Source organism: Lissotriton vulgaris, chromosome 9 (genome assembly GCF_964263255.1).
Source record: "Lissotriton vulgaris chromosome 9, aLisVul1.2, whole genome shotgun sequence".
In the NCBI taxonomy this organism is placed as follows: domain Eukaryota; kingdom Metazoa; phylum Chordata; class Amphibia; order Caudata; family Salamandridae; genus Lissotriton; species Lissotriton vulgaris.
The window spans coordinates 1,094,630,366-1,094,646,489 of record NC_141697.1 but is presented as its reverse complement, the minus strand read 5'-3'; positions in this window follow the sequence as shown (position 1 = coordinate 1,094,646,489).

Here is a 16,124-nt window from a genome sequence, read left to right as displayed (position 1 = left end):
TTCTTTCCGGCACTGTTGAACATTCTCCTTTATTCTGGGACTAGCAGCCCGCCCCGGCTTTGCCCGGGGCAGAAGGGGGCTGGGGGCAGCATTTTAAGCCTCTGTGCACCCCCCCGACATTGCCCAGTCTGCATCCCTCCCGCCTCCCGCCCCGACATTGGCCATACCGCCTCCCGCCTTGAGCCTTGTGCCTTGAGCCCCCCGCCCCGACATTGGGCATAGCGCCTACCGCCTCCCACCTCGCGCCTTGCGCCTTGAGCCTCCCGCCTCCCGCCTCGGCTTTGTAACCCCCCCCAGGTCCCGACTTACCTCATCCGCCGCTCCTCCCTACGCTGGAGTGTTTACCTCTCCACTGCTTGACCGCTTTTCAGCTACCTCATCCGCTGCTCCTCCCCGCGCTGCCACTGCTCCTCCGCTTGTCGCCGCTCCGCAGCTCCTCCCGGCGCTCATGTTCTCCCCTCTTCCTGTTGCTGGTGAACTCCGCTCCTCCCCTCACGCAGACGCTCCTCCCGGCGCTCATGTCCTCGCTCTTCCTGTTACTCGTGAACGACACTACTCCCCTCACGCATACGTCGCGGCCGGCGCTACTTGCAAGGGACTACTTTATTTTTATTGCTAAATATTTTAAACAACGTTTTATTTTTATTTTTATGTAGCCTATGTCCTTCTGCTTGCCCTGAGGTTTTCTAAGATGTCTTGGGTGTTCAGATTGGTGGTGTAGTTTTCGAGTTTACCTGGCTCAAAGGTGCAAGTTCTCTCTTTATAATAGTAGTATAGATTAGCTGCCAGAGCTAACCTTAGATTACGTGCCGCCTTAGAACAGTCATGATTAAACCATCTTGGTCCCCCGATCTCTGTGTTCTTTACTGGAACCAACATCATCTGACACACCTTGTCCGATAGGCTTTGAAAAGCACTAAGGACCTGGCACGGGTTTGAACCTTCTTGAATACAATTCGCAATTTCCTCTTTGCAATTATACTTGATGTTTTTGTATAACAAGTCTGGAGTAATCATAGACCATTTAAGGCGCCGTCTCCCATCAGTTGTGCTCAACCTGCCTGTGATACAATTCCGACCTTCCTTAGCCACCCAGGGGTCCTTCAAGTGTACAGTCAGTGGGTTATGATCACTGAATTCACTGTGTTCAATAATGAAAGAGTCCACAAAAGAAAGTAACACATAATCAATGAAGGTACCCCTCCCATGACCCTTAAAAGATGGGATCTCAAAACACTTTGAAGGATCCCTCAGTGCCATAGTCAGCGATAAATCCAAGTCATTCAATAAATCGTTAAAAACTTCCCCCTCCGCCGTATGTTCCAAATGCAAGCCCTCGGAGCGATCACAATGCAAATCCGAAATGCTTTTCAGCAGGGGGTCGCCACAAGGATGGACATTAAAATCGCCCATAATCATAAGGTTATGGAGACATTCCTTCATTGAAGTACTAATAAATGCATTTAGTGCTGATATTGGGCTGGATACTGAACATGAATTGACAGCGTTATAAAAATTCACTAAACCAGCCGAACAGTTATCTCCAATCAATACTAAACCAATAATTCCAGAATTGCCTGTTAAAACTCTACGTATTTTACAAGAGAGTGCGACGGAAATGAACATTACCAGGCCCCCCCTTAGGTCTACCCCTGCTAGATGCTATCGCAGGAACATAGAAGGCCTTATACCCTTCGAGAAAGAGGTCACATTCCACTGACCTAGTCTCCTGCAGACAAATGATCTGAAACTGCTTAATGTACCTAATCCAGTTACAATCCGCCATCTTTGTACCCAGTCCTGCAATGTTCCAAGAGATTACATTATTTCCACTTGTTTTCACCTGTGTGATCTCCGTCTTGCCCACTTCAGCTGATCTTACATTTCCCTGGCCCTCAAACTGCTCACGTCAATCACACGCCTCAAGGCCTGAGAGCAAATCATATCTATTCTGTGTTTCCACAATAAACCAATTCCTACTTTGGTTAACAACATTATACAGATATGGTGCTATCGGAGCCGGAGCCTGAGTTTGGATCAGAGGCCTAAATTTCCTGTGATTAGTCGGGGCTTTAATCAAATGGGTGTAGAAATATCCAAGTGGACGAACACATATACTGTTCACATTGTACACTAATGAGGATGCTCTTAATAAAACTGTTGCCGCATGTTGGGATGTTTAAAGTTAACAACAATACAATCCCCACTATTTGTCTTTCTAGACGGGCCAATCCAATTCACCCTTCTGACTGATAGTATTTGGTCAGAGTATGCGATTGGAAATCCACAGTTTATAGTCAGCCAAGCAACTGCTTTGTTTTTTAATGATTCATGGGATTCCTCATGGGACTGGGCAGAATGGTCATCAATAGTTGGGACATTTGTCAAAACAGCCACATAAGGTGCGCAATCAGGTGGAAGATTAATATAGCGACTTTTCCTTATTTGTATAGGATCTGGTCTACCATCAAAATCTGCTGTGGGCTGTATAGTCAGATCAGTTTTTAATGGGGGTTCAGGTGGAGCGTTTTCCGCTGCAGAAACTTGCCGGCAAGTCTGCTGTACCTTCTCTCTCCTGATTCCCTGCCCAATTTCCACTGCCTTAGGTCTGGCAGGCGAGGCTGATGCCAGGTGTGCTGATAACAGTCCACCTAGTCTATTCACCTCTAAGGCAAAGGTATCCAGCTTAAGTGTCAGAGGTCTTATCAACTCTTCCATTTTTGCCTCAATTTTCCTTCTAAGGTGCTAATCAATAGGGCAAGTTGCTCAAGATGTATTTTAATACCACCCTCATTATTTCCCTCAGATGGACAGGATCCCGTAGCAGAGCCATTACTGACTAATTCGGCTGTATCAACTCTTTTTTTGTTATGCCTCCCCTCACGTTTCAGTTGTGATTTTCTACAGGTTCTCACCGGTCTCGGTGCTGGTGGTGCCTGCTCTATTTCCTCAATAGAGGTATCTGGCAGGTCTTCATGCGTCTCTGCGTGCACCTGAGCTACAGCCGTTATAACATCCCTATCACTAGTATCAAGGTTATTAGGCATAGCTGTGTCCACCACTGGGAGAGGCACCTCTTCCTGTAACAATGGAGGGCTCCTCCGACCTAGAGAAGATTTCGGTCATTGTTAATTTGATTTACCTTTTTAACCAAGTAGTTGTCCATGGTACCCAACCCAGAAGCAGATTTATCTGTTTTACCTCTAGACATCACATAAACTTATTGTTACACTCAAAGTAAAAACTAGTGTAATGGAACAATCTACAAGCATTCTATGCACTTTGCACGGTATACACCTGTTACAACACAACTTTTACAACTACCTACCATTACAACGCAACTTTTACAACGCATACCATTACAACGCATTGCGCTGGGGGGCGCTCTAGGATAGGGAATAAGTTTAATTTACTATCCAACACCTTCCCTAGTGTCCACGGGGACTGGAGTTGGAATAGTAAATTATACTTACCACTATCCAGCACCTCTAAGCGCTATGCGTTGTAATGGTATGCGTTGTAATGGTCGCGTTCTAATGGTAGGTAGTTGTAATGGTATGCGTTATAACGTCATACATCCCTTTGCACAGATAGCAAGAGTCAAAATATAAAGTCTCACTTAGATAAAAATAGTCCTTCACTACAGGACCAAAATCTATGGCCCGGCCCAGTCTCTTCAGGCCTCTGAGGGCCGCAGAGGGCCCGCCCTTTGCCCGGGCTTAGCCCGGCGCTCGTCCACGTCGCGTCCCGCGACGCGGAGAGAGCGTCTCCACTTTAGTAGCGCCTCCGGGCGCAATGTTGCCGGGAAACTGAAAGTGGCTGCAAAGCTCGCTGGGAGCTGTAGTCTCCGGCCGCGAGGTGGTAGGAAGCAGCAGCAGGGAGACTTACCGCGTCGACCCCTCAGAAGCAACAGGTCTGGTCAGCGAGGCAGCAGGTAGGTGCACGGACCAAAGTTAGGCTCAGAATGCCCCAGTGAACCCAATCACTTTGAGTTTATGAATGTTTAGCAGCATTTGTTGATACATGTATTTAGTGGCATTTAAAAGCTCGATTATGTTCCATTTTGACTGTTTACTTGATCATTATTGTTTTGTATATCACCACTTAATGTGATGTCAGTTGTCATGTTTGTTTCCCATTTGGTCATCTTCACCTGTAACCACTGTATAACAATAGTACCCCTTTAGGCTGTATGACTCTCATGTTTGTCCCCTCATGCCAGCTTTCATTAGTTTAGTAGACGACTATTCCATTGCTATTATTGCTTAGCACTAATTGTGTTATAATTTTTGCAGCAATTTCGTTATGCCGATCAGCGCTTTGAGGCATGCTTTTTGAACATCACGCTTTCACTCGTAGACCCGATTCTGTTTTATTTGTGGTTTTACTCTTCTTTCCACTTTTTGTGATTGTTTTGGTGTTTTGACTCTTGCCAGCATGCAGTTTGGGCTTTTGTCACTATCTTTATTGACAATGAACACTAGTCCTCATCCACAGTCCTATTTTCATGGTCATGGTTCATGTCAGCTTCGTCATGGCCGTCACTCTCGTAAATGAAGTAAAGATTCAGGAAACGTGCACGTGTTCACTTGCTTTTTCCGAGGATTACCCCTATGTACCGGTTTTCTGAATACACACACCTTGGATCAGTACTTGTTCTTCTACACAGTGAGCTTTGAGGAGTTCGATGAGCAGTGATGCAGTGGTTTCTGATGGTTTTGTTTCTGACCATAACGGTTTATTTTCAGCTTGTATCTGTTTGGATTTAACATCCTTTGATAGCCTTGGCGATTACGTTGAATGTACGGTTAGACCTGAGGGTTCCTATTGGCTGAGGCAGGTACCTTAGGCCAAATAGGGACCTTTGCTTCCACATCAGGGAAAGGAAGGACACCTTCTCAGATAGCCCCTACTCACCCCCTTTGTAGCTTGGCACGAGCAGCCAGGCTTATCTTCAAGCCAAGTGTGTAAATTATTTACAACCATGCTCTCAGTAACTCAGTGATGACACCAGAAATGGACTCCACACGAGTTTCATAAGAACGAGTATAAATTTATATGAAAAGATATACGATGAGACCACACAATATAAATCCAACATATGCGTATTTTGTAATATTCATCGTGGACGGTTATGAGGCAAGCCAGCGCTTGTAAGTTCTGGCAATATTAATGAGAAATTCTAAATGATCTACTGCAGCCCTAATACAATGCTATGCAGTTCGTAATGCAATAATCAGGCACTTTGCAATGTAAAATAATGTGGTTGGCTATGCAACAATCAAGCAGTTCGTAATGCCAAAACTTAGACAATGCGTTACGCAACAATCAGGTAGTTCGTTATGCAAACTAACGCAATGTGTAATGCAGCAATCAGGTAGTTCGTTACGCAAAAATAGGACAATGCATAAGGCAACAATCAGGCAGTTTGTAATCCAGAAATAATGCAATTCATAATGTAACAATCAAGTAGGTCATAATGCAGATATAATGCAATGTGTAATACACTGATCAGGTAGTTCGTAATGCAGAAGTAATGCAATGCTTAATACACTTCAGGTAGATTGTGATGCAGAAATAATACAATCCGTATTTCAACAATCAGGTAGTTCGTAATGCAGAAATAATGCAAAGCGCAATACACTTCAGCACCGATCACGGTGCCCTAGGAGGTCTCTCTGCCCCACGAACTAACTTGCGGTCAGCTTCCGTCAACAGATGCCCCCACATGGGTGTGATGTAAACCAAAAGTACAGCTCCACACTCTGGCCGCTGGACTGCCACTCCTTGGCAAGTACAGGCCGTGATATGAGCCGAAGCAGAGGCTCGCGCTGCAGGCATGGGAGAGGCCAAGAGCATCCCTCTCCGAGCCCACACCCCGTCCCAGGTGGCAATACACATTACCTGGGGTGGTGCGACCTCACTCTCCTCTCCTCCTCCTGCGACTTGGGCCTCCAATGCAACTTGTGGATTCCGGGCAGTGGAACTCAGGCCCTCCCTCGATGGGGTTGATTTGAGGTTCCGCTGTGGAAACTGCGGGCTCAGGCCGGCGGCTCAGCTCCGCCTGGGCTGCCAGTCCGGGCTGCTGGTACTACAAAGGTCTCAGGCTGCAACAGGGCACACGCACACAGCGTCACTGAGATTCACTTGGGCTTAGGGTGTGCACGATCACAGGGCACTCCTCCCGAATGTCTCAGGCTGCACGAAGCACATGCACACAGCATCGCTGAGACTCACTTGAACTCCGGGTGAACGATAACAGGGCAATCCTCACAAAGGTCTCGGGCTGCACAAAGCACACGCACACAGCATCGCTGAAACTCACATGGACTATGGTGCACACGATTACAGGACAATCCTCACGAAGGGATCAGGCTGCTAAAAACACACACACACAGCGTCGCTGAGACTCGCTTGGACTCAGGTGCCCACGATCACAGGGCAATTCTTATGAGGGTCTCAGGCTGCAAAAAGCACACACACACAGCGTCCCTGAGACTCTCCTGGAAACCTTTGTGTACCTGAGTTTCCGCAACAGGGAGCCAGCTCACCTCTGGCCCTTGGTGATAAGTTACTTCTGGACACAGCACACAGCAAAGTCCTTTCAAGCAGAAGGGACACAGCACACAGCAAAGTCCCTTTAGCCTCTCCTTGGTTAAAGCAGCAAACTGCAGGCCAACCCCAGAATAAACGCAAGGGTCAGTCCTTTCCTTCAGTCTCTTCAGCTGTTTCTTCCTTCACAGAGGTTCCTCTTGACCACGAAGTGGTTCAATCCTTTACAGTCTTGATCACTCCATTTCTCCATTCCAACTTTCAGGGGCTTCAGCTCTCATAGTTATACTCCTAAATGTCTTCGAAGTCTTTGTTTTCAGGGGGCACTGACCCCTGTTCAAACCAGTTCTGGGTGCCTCCCTGCCAGTGACACCTTCTTACTTTGATTAGTCGGGGTCTGGTTTCTCAATCACTCAGCAGGAGACGGGACCGTTGTTTTATGGCAGCAACCCAGGCCTCTTCACCTCTAGGGGCTACTCCTCCCCCCTACACTTCAGATGCAGGTCAGCCTGTTGTTGTCTCACCTCCTCCCTTGTGTCAAGACATTCCCCAGATCTTATCACATTCAAATCCAGACAGTCAATCTACAACCAGGCAGAGACGCACAGAAATGTTAGAGCACAAAAAACCAGCCACTTCTAAAAGAGTGGTTTCTGAATACACAATGCAAAAACCACATTCATAAAAAGATGTGTTTTTACATTGTGAGTTCAGGCATACTAAACTTCACCTCTCCATCTTAAGCCTTTGGGAAGATAGGCTGGAAAACATATAACACAGCCTCCCCGTTCTGTCCTATGGGCAAGATTACCTTTCAAATGTGAAAAATGAAATGGAGAGTATTTCACTGTCAGGACATTGTACACACCTTAGTACATGGCCTACCTGTCACATGCACTGCACCCTGCCCAGGGGGTACCTTGGACCTACCATAGGGGTGTGTGATGTGCATAGAAAGGGAAGGGCAAGGCCTGGCAAGTGGGTGCACTTGTCAGGACATCATGGCACTTTAACAAACTGAACGCAGGCACTGCAGTGGCAGGCCTGAGTTTTCTCTTTAACGTACTGGTGTGGGTGGCTCAATTAGCGCTGCAGGCCAACTAGTAGCATTTGCATTACTAGCCCTGGCACACATAGTGCACTTTACTAGGGACTTTACTAGTAAGGCAAACATACCAATCATGGACAACCAATTACCATTACACTTTACAAAGGGAACACTTGCACTTTGACACTGATTAGTAGTGGCAAAGTGCCCAAAGCATCTAAGTTGGCAACACTAGGTCAGAATAAAGGTCTAGGGGGAAAGAAAAAAGTTTAGGAAACTTTAGCCAAAAAGGGCCAAGTTCAACAGGTACGATCTTGGTTATCCGCATGCATCAGCATAATTCTTTTGGGTTAGCATGACACAGGGGTTTACATTTCAATGTAATGTATTTTTCTTTGCATGTGATAGTGAATCTTCCAGAGAGTTTTTAGACACACTGAGGGAACTCATGGCATTTTTGGAATGGTTTTCTTTGCACATCAACGGAAATCCCTTCACACATTACTATGCACACTTTAGTTATTCAGTAAAGTTCCTCAACACATCAGTATCATGTTCTAATGACCTTTCCCCGCTTGAGCTATTCTATTATTCTCTTTTCCATAGCATATGTGAATAAGTAAGTTGTTCAGCTCATGTTATGACATTAATGTTTCAGATTCCCCTGACGAGGGCTACTGCAATGCCTGAAATGCATTGGGAGAAACTGTCTTTACCCTAATAACTTTGTTATATTGCAATCTGAGTTTTCTTCAATGAACTTTTCCTCATCTGTAAATTATGGAAATAAAGCAGATTGAGCAACACTCAACGTTTCACAGCTTGGATTGATGATTGGATGCGGAGATTCATCTATTGTTTACTTTGTTTAAGAACTGATTGATTTTGTAAAATTTGTTTCACTTTGTGTTTCTAATATTGTGTACACTTTTATAGTGACCTACAGTAGTGCACTTAGTATCCCGGATACACATCCGGGTTTCTTTTTTCCTTTTGAATCAGGTGGCTGGCAGAGCCCCCTACTAGGTACACACTTGATTCATATCATTGTTTTGAAATAGTGATTACTTTGATTACAATTTGTTGAAGTGAGTGCATTCTAGCTGTATATATTTCGATTTGTTCCTCAACTTTTAGCAGGTTGACATTTTCTTGTCCTAACCACTTAGTTCTACAGCCTGCATCCTGGGTCACATGATCGGGTGTTGTTTGCAGTTGGCCTTTGTGTATTCCTCCCAGATAGTGAGACAAGGGGGGACTAGGAGGGGATGGAGCAATTTTATTTCAAAGGAGCTGCCTGCAGCACACTCACAAAGAACTTGACACCAGCCTATTGTTCTGCCACAGACCCCTTAGAAAGAGGGCAGTGAAGGAAGGACATTCCAACACTGATGTGGTAGGAGGTATAGAAGTTTCTCCCATTTCAAACCTGGCACCAGGTATACATATTGAGCTCTCAGAGCAATACTTCAGTACATGCTTGGAACTGGGAACACTACAGGAAAAGGACTGCCCTGCTGTCAGAGGATTGCCCTGCTGCTTGAGGCATGCTCTCTGAGAAGGAAGACTGAAACTGCTCTGTTTATCCTAGGCTGAGTGACTCTGAGTTTCAGTTGGTTACCTCCTATTCTGAGCTATTGAGACACAACAAGCTCCTGAGGCCTCCTTGCAACTGCCCAGCTGACCTACTGTACTGTACTTTTTATGTACCTGCAATTGGACCTGCCTGAGCCCTGCTGGCCTCTGCTGGAGTGCGTCCCTTATTTCCAAGAGGTGCCTCCCTGGGTCTTGGACCCTTAGTCAGGCATCAGAGACAACTTCTCCTGCCCATACTGAAAGTAACACCAAATCTGGTACAAAGCGATGTGCAGCCCTGCAATATCTTACCACACAGCTCCAAGCTTTGTTGGAATCGATGCTGAGCAATGCAAAGCCCCACAAAGCCTGGCCGCACAGCTAAAAGTGTCACCGAAACTGATACAGAGAGAAGCAAAGCCCTGCAAAGCCTTGCTGTACAGCTGACAGCATCATCGGAACTGATGCAGAGCGACGCAAAGCCCCACAAAGCCTTGCCGCTCAGCTTCATCAGTACCAATGCCGAACGATATGAAGAATCACAAAGCAACTCTGGGTAGACCATGCTCCAAGGACATAAGGTACAATGCCCAGCGGGCCAAACGTGGTCTTGTTCCCAGCCAGCGCTATATTATGTGCAGCCTGAACTTGAGACTTTGTCCCGATCCAGCACGACCAGATATTCTCAGTTGGCGCTTAGCGCCTTTATGCACCACTTTTATCTAAATCATTAAAATTCAATATCTCCAGTTCTATCGATTGAATTTTTGTTGTTTTGTTCTCAAATTATCTATCAGGCCAGTACTACAGTAGAAGGAGCTTCCGTGAGAGGGAAGGGACATACAATTTTGCACAAAGCATGCAGTACTTGATGCAGTCGCTGCTCGCAATACTCATGGGTGGGGCAGTGTCACGCGTAGGAGTTACCATGGGGGGGAGAGGCTTGGGTGAAATAAAAATAAAAATAAAAATAAAACTTACCTGACTGGGTACTGCTCCACCTCTGCTCCTGGGCCGGGTTCCTGCTCCTGGACAGGAATAGGCATGCTCCTTCCCCTTCCGTAAGCCAATCACAAAGCTGTAATGGCAGCGTTGTGACTGGTGCAGAGTCTCGGACAGAGCCCAGTCTGGCACCTGTCGGGAGGCCATTTTCGCTATGAATGCTGCATGCAACCTACATAGAGAAAATGTAGAGTGCGCATGACTGCTTTGGTCAGCCCCAGGGCCGACCAAACAGTCAGGGTACTGAGAGTGGTGCAAGCCACTCCTCCCGACCCGCTCCAACCAGGCATACACTCCCGCCCACCCCCAACCATGCATACCCCTGCCTTCTGCTTTTTCGCAGCGTGAGAAGCAGAAAATCAAATGGTATTTAAAATACCATTTCATTTTCTGCTTCTCGCAGTGCGAGAAAGTAGTAGGGCGGCGCTCCTCCGCCCTAAAGGAGGAGCCGCCCCTGACTTGACGTCAGCCCAAAGCACAGTTTCTAAACCTAGTGGTTCGAAAGTAAGGAAAATGGGGACATTTAAAGTACAGTATATTTTCTACACATATAATACCGAAGATAACACCCACTTAAAAGAGCCAGGATTGGCGAAATAAAGAAAGTGAAAACAGTAGTTACTGAATGCTCATTCAGAAGTTCCGATAAATCCTATGCCGTTTTATTCAAATTCTATTAAAAAATTGGGCGGTAATGATCGCCATTTAATGCACTTATTTCATTTGATATCAAAATCCTATCCAATCTTCAATGGCGCCAATTTGCAAAAAGTTAAAGGGGCCTGTGCAATTGCAAAATAACCTTTTTATGTCTAGTAAACACATTTTTCAAGTTGGAAAAGCCTTTTTGACTCGTAAAATGATTTTGCAACCCACTCTGATTCACAATTAAGGGAGGCATGGACGAGTCATCCCCTTCACATTGCAAGTTGCAATGCTATGCATCAGTGCAATGTGACCATAATTGCGATTCCAAACCATTGATCAGTTACCAACACCTCAAAGGAGGTGATAACTGAATTGCAATTAGAAGGTCATTTGCATATCTGGAGGTGTCAGTCTGGGAAGGCAGTAGGCCACTTCCTGCTCCTTCCAATGCTTTCCTAAATGGGAAACGTTTTTTAAAGCATCACCAGTTCCATTAGGGAACACGGATTTTAATTTTTTTAAATTGTCAAATATGGGAATGAAAACACAGGGAAAGTGATCTACTTTTTCTTGCAGGCCGCCATACCTGTGTCTGCAGCCAATAACAGGGGGTCGCAAATAGAAACCTGACTAATTATTATTCATTAGGCAGGTCATTCTGAGACCCCCAATGACTGGAGATTTTGTGACATGACCTAATAGTACATATGCTGAATTGCAAACAGAGAAAAGTCACAAAATGTCAGGGATCAATTTTACGACACTTTTCTGTGACACAGTACTTAGTACACCTGGACCAAGGTTCTTATTTGAACATTGTACTTTGAACCAACATGGCCCTAGTAATATTTGGGTTAACGTAAACATCTATGTACCTATTTTATTATGAAAATCCATATTCTGCAATTTTCTGCAGCCAGCTGAAATAAAAAAAAGAGCCTCTCATATCATTCTATTACTCTAGAATAGTCTCTCCCAAATTAATTCAGGCGTTACCATCTCAACTTCATTGTAGGAACAAACTAAAAAACATGGCTTTTGGCAATGCCAACGTTCAACGTTTAGGCACTATTTGTATTGACTATCAGATTAGTTCTTGGGAACTCTTCGGGAGAGGGTGAACTCAGTAAAAATATATAATAGGATTCAACACTGTATACACGAGATATGATACGGCTTTGGAGCTCAGAAAACAAGAGAGATGGGGAGTCCAGTTAACGAGGATGTGACCTCCAAATACATGTTTTGCACACTCATAAGAGCGTTATGGTGTTATTCTATTTTGTAGTCTGCAAGTGGTTTGATTGTAAATTGAATTATGATTTGGCGGAGGATCTCGGTGTCACTTCCCTATTTTTAGGATGGCACCTGCATAAATTCTTGGGCCAGTCATGCACTTTGAACAAAGGCTTCAGTTTCTGCTGCTGCTCAGCCATAGTACCTTTAAGATGGGCATTGAGCAGCCTGTTCTTAAAATATTACCTCATACCTTGTGAAGAGCAAACAGGAAAACAGTCATATTAAAAGACCCACTAACAGGCTTGAGTGACGCCCCGAAGAACATGTGCAGGGTTTATGCAGTTTTTCTCTAGCATCCTCTACGGAATAAAGTGAATGTTAAGGCCAAGTAGAAAGCCTAGAAGATTGGCATTAAGTACTGTTGTACAGTACAGTCTAAGCAAGTTCAGTGTGAGTTTCAAGAAGGAACCTACCACTTAGAAGGATAATAGGTCGGTGTGCCTGCCTCTGTTAGGTGAGATAGGGACGGTACTATTTGCCATATTGCCCACGTACTGTCAGGCATTGATTGCTATTACTCGTCCTTCCATTATAAAGAGACCTCGTCTTCTGTCAAAGTCCATAATTATAGAGCAGGCAATTAATGGACCGGGATTAATGTCCTCTAAAAACGGATGCTCACCTGAGCAGTGGGAAATAAGACTTGATTAGTTGAGGCTGCATACCAAAGATGTGCATATTGATGATAGCAGACAATAAACGAATATGCACCCACAAATCCTTTCTGGAACAAGGCTTCTGACTTCTTGTAAATGAAGACCATGAATAATAACATTACAGGTGCTCCTGAGGATGTATACGAGAACGTCAGTTCGACAATTCAACCCAACTTGTAGATTTGTGTTAACAAAAATAGAAAAACAAATTACTTGTATAGGTTCCTGTTCTGCTTGGTTGCACCACTCATGCTTCCTAAGTGAATCCTGAGGTAATGTTAGCTTAACTAAGCCAGCCAACAGTTTAATTCCAATCAACACGCTTTGGCCCAATGTTACACAGAAGGACGCGCTGTTTTGTGTCCATATCTGGGATAACCAGAGTTCTCTAAGGTATTTTTGTTGGAGACATAACATACGTTATGTAAAATGGAAGTAGGGCCTGGTGTAGCACATGGGTTTCACTCATTTGCTCCACCAGGATATTTTGATTAAGACTGCTTGTTTTTTGGACCTTAATGAGGGTCAGTCTCACGATCTAAGTCTCATTCATGATAAAGTCACAGTACTTAAACTGAACGTGTTTACCACCAGTGCCTGCCTTTTAAGATAAGGCTAATGGGTCACAGATAATGGAAGGGGCAGTGGGCTGGTTACATATGAACATGTGTGCAAGTGTAAGACTACTGTCGTGGGCAGCCCAGTAATTGCATGCAGGTAGCCATACGACCACAGCAATACGACAGGCTGACCGACCACGCGACCTGAAGTAACTCCCTTTTGCGTGATTATGAGACTCAGAATCCTTGCGGACCTGTATCACCACTTTCTGATGCCTTAAGAAAGCTGTAGGCCTGCTCTCCGAGAAGGGGCGAAAGATGTGTTGCCTGTTTCTCTGCTCTGCTCTGGAAGAATTATTGTGGGCTATCAGAAAAATAATAAAAAAATATTTTGGTTACTTTGGACCTATTTATTCATTTCAGAAATATAAAAAAGCAAGATAATTTAGTTATACAGCGCGGTCCTTCACCCAATTCAAGTACCTTGTCTTAATGGGTTAGGGTTTCCCATTTAGACATATGGATCCAAATGAACATTACCCATTAAACTAAGACGGATCACCCCTGGGACATTTTCCCCCTTTTTACTATTCGAGGTAGCCTTGCAATGAAGGGACTCTACACCGATTGTTGCTGGCCTGGAGTAGGACTTATAATATTAGAGCATACATAGGTAGGTCAGTATGGTTTACTGGAAAATCCGTAGTGCTGTCGCTGTATTATACATATAAGCAACATCTGCCTTAAAGTGCAGTTTCACACTTCGTAGGCCTACACAGTCCAGCAAGGTGGTAAACTGGGGTAACAACAGGCACAACAAATTTGATATTGCATTTCCACATCCACACCTTCTTAATTGTTATATTTTTGTTGTTCAGCTCGTAATCAAATTCCGGGCCTATCTTTCCCTAATGGGTCAAATTAATTACTATACTTCCAAGCAGAGGGAACCACGGCCTCCCCACACAAAAGGACCAATTAGCAATGATTGGCTCAGTTCCTGCCAAGGAAGAAGTAGGGAGGAAAATCAGTATCTGCTAATTAGATTGCCACATTGCACCTGGGCTGAGACAGGACCACCGAGCAAAGGAACGAGGCCTGACTTCTGGAGCCAACACAGGAGGGGTTCATCTCTGAAGTTTTAATAGGAAGGGATCTGGTAGTGATGTTAGCTAGGGCCAGAGCCGAGGCCCTCAGAGGAGATCTTTTCAGAAAAAACTTCACAACATCATGTTGGATTGTACCAAAATGATGTGCAGGAGGGTTGGGATGGGTTGGGGGGATTATGTTGCAACCTATGATTGACCTGGGGTGAGTGGCTTCCAGAGCCCCCACTTAAACCTCCCTGCTCAAGGGTGAAACAGTGAAGATGACCCTGGAACCTAGGAGACGATGACAGTGGAAGAATGACCAGCTGGAAAGAGAAGCCACCTCATGACCTGCCAAGATGGACTAAGGACTTTTACTCCAGCTGGCCCCCGGTCTAGAATGGGTCTCTTAAGGGCAAGTGGTGCTGGCCCCCTATTCCCCATGAGGACCAGTGGGTAGAAGTCCGAACTGCAATGCCTTCTCCGGTGGCCTTCCAAGACAGCCAGGAGGCCTTGGTCCAGGTCCCCATCCGTGGGACCTGAGTGCCCAGAAGAGGTCCTAACCAGATGTGTTACCCACCTCTACCTGGGGGCATGGGAGGTGCCAGTTTCTTCGCTGCCTCCCCACAATATTCACAGGCAGGGTAGTAAATTGATCTCACCTGGGAGCATGATCAGTAAACAAATAACTTCCGCCAGGCGGTAGCAAAACAGGAACTGTGCAGGCTTCTGCATGCTGCACAGGAGGTTGGTGCACATGTGGTGCCATTTGGGGCTAGAGCTGCAGGTCCCTGGAGGCTCCCTCTGTGGCCCACTGCATCCCTAACCAGCATGTGGGTGTCCTGGGTGGGAGATGAACAGCAAGGACAAGAAAAAAGACAGTAGAAAATATGCAGTGTAAGGATGCACTTATAATCCAGAGCCGCTCAATTACTGTTCACTTCCATGAGGCTGGAGCACCCCATAATGCTCGATGAGGGCTTCTTCCATTCTTTTCTTGTGCTTGTGGTGCTTCAAGGAGTGCTGTGTCTCACAATGTGGTATAAAAAAATTACGTCTAGGTCTGCTGTGGCGTTATGCCCATGAACCTAGGAGAGGTTATCATCCATTTTAAGGCACTCTCAGAGCAAAGCCCTGGCTTTAAGACTTTGGAATGTAGGGGCCCTTTGTGGTTGGTCCTATCACTGCACTATGTGGCCCAAAGAGTGTAAAGGAAAGTGTCTAACATCTATATTTGTGGTTAATGTCAAAACAAATGTGTTAATGACAATGCTGTTGATGAATATTTCAATATCTATATTAATAATCGATGCGTTTAAAAATGGTTACTGCTTTCATCATTTTGATGCCCAACTATAACAGGTGGTTATTATTATTGTGGCATTCATATGACAAAGAAAGTAGGCATGGCTTAAAAATTGATGTTTAACTGCAACAAATGATGGACAGAATGATGAATAATTCAAACATTTTCCCCCAGTCAAGAGATCTGGGTTAAATCCATTGTTATTTTGCCCACTCCACCCCACCCCAGTTTGAACCCAGCCATATGCAAATCAGTCTTAACCCTGTGCCTCATGGGAACAGTCCAGACCTTACCGCCAAGCCAGGTCCTCCCTGGACCAGAAACAAGCATCCTGGGACAGGTTTCAGGATATTGCACCCTTCATCAGCAAGGCTAACTTGAATACAGTGG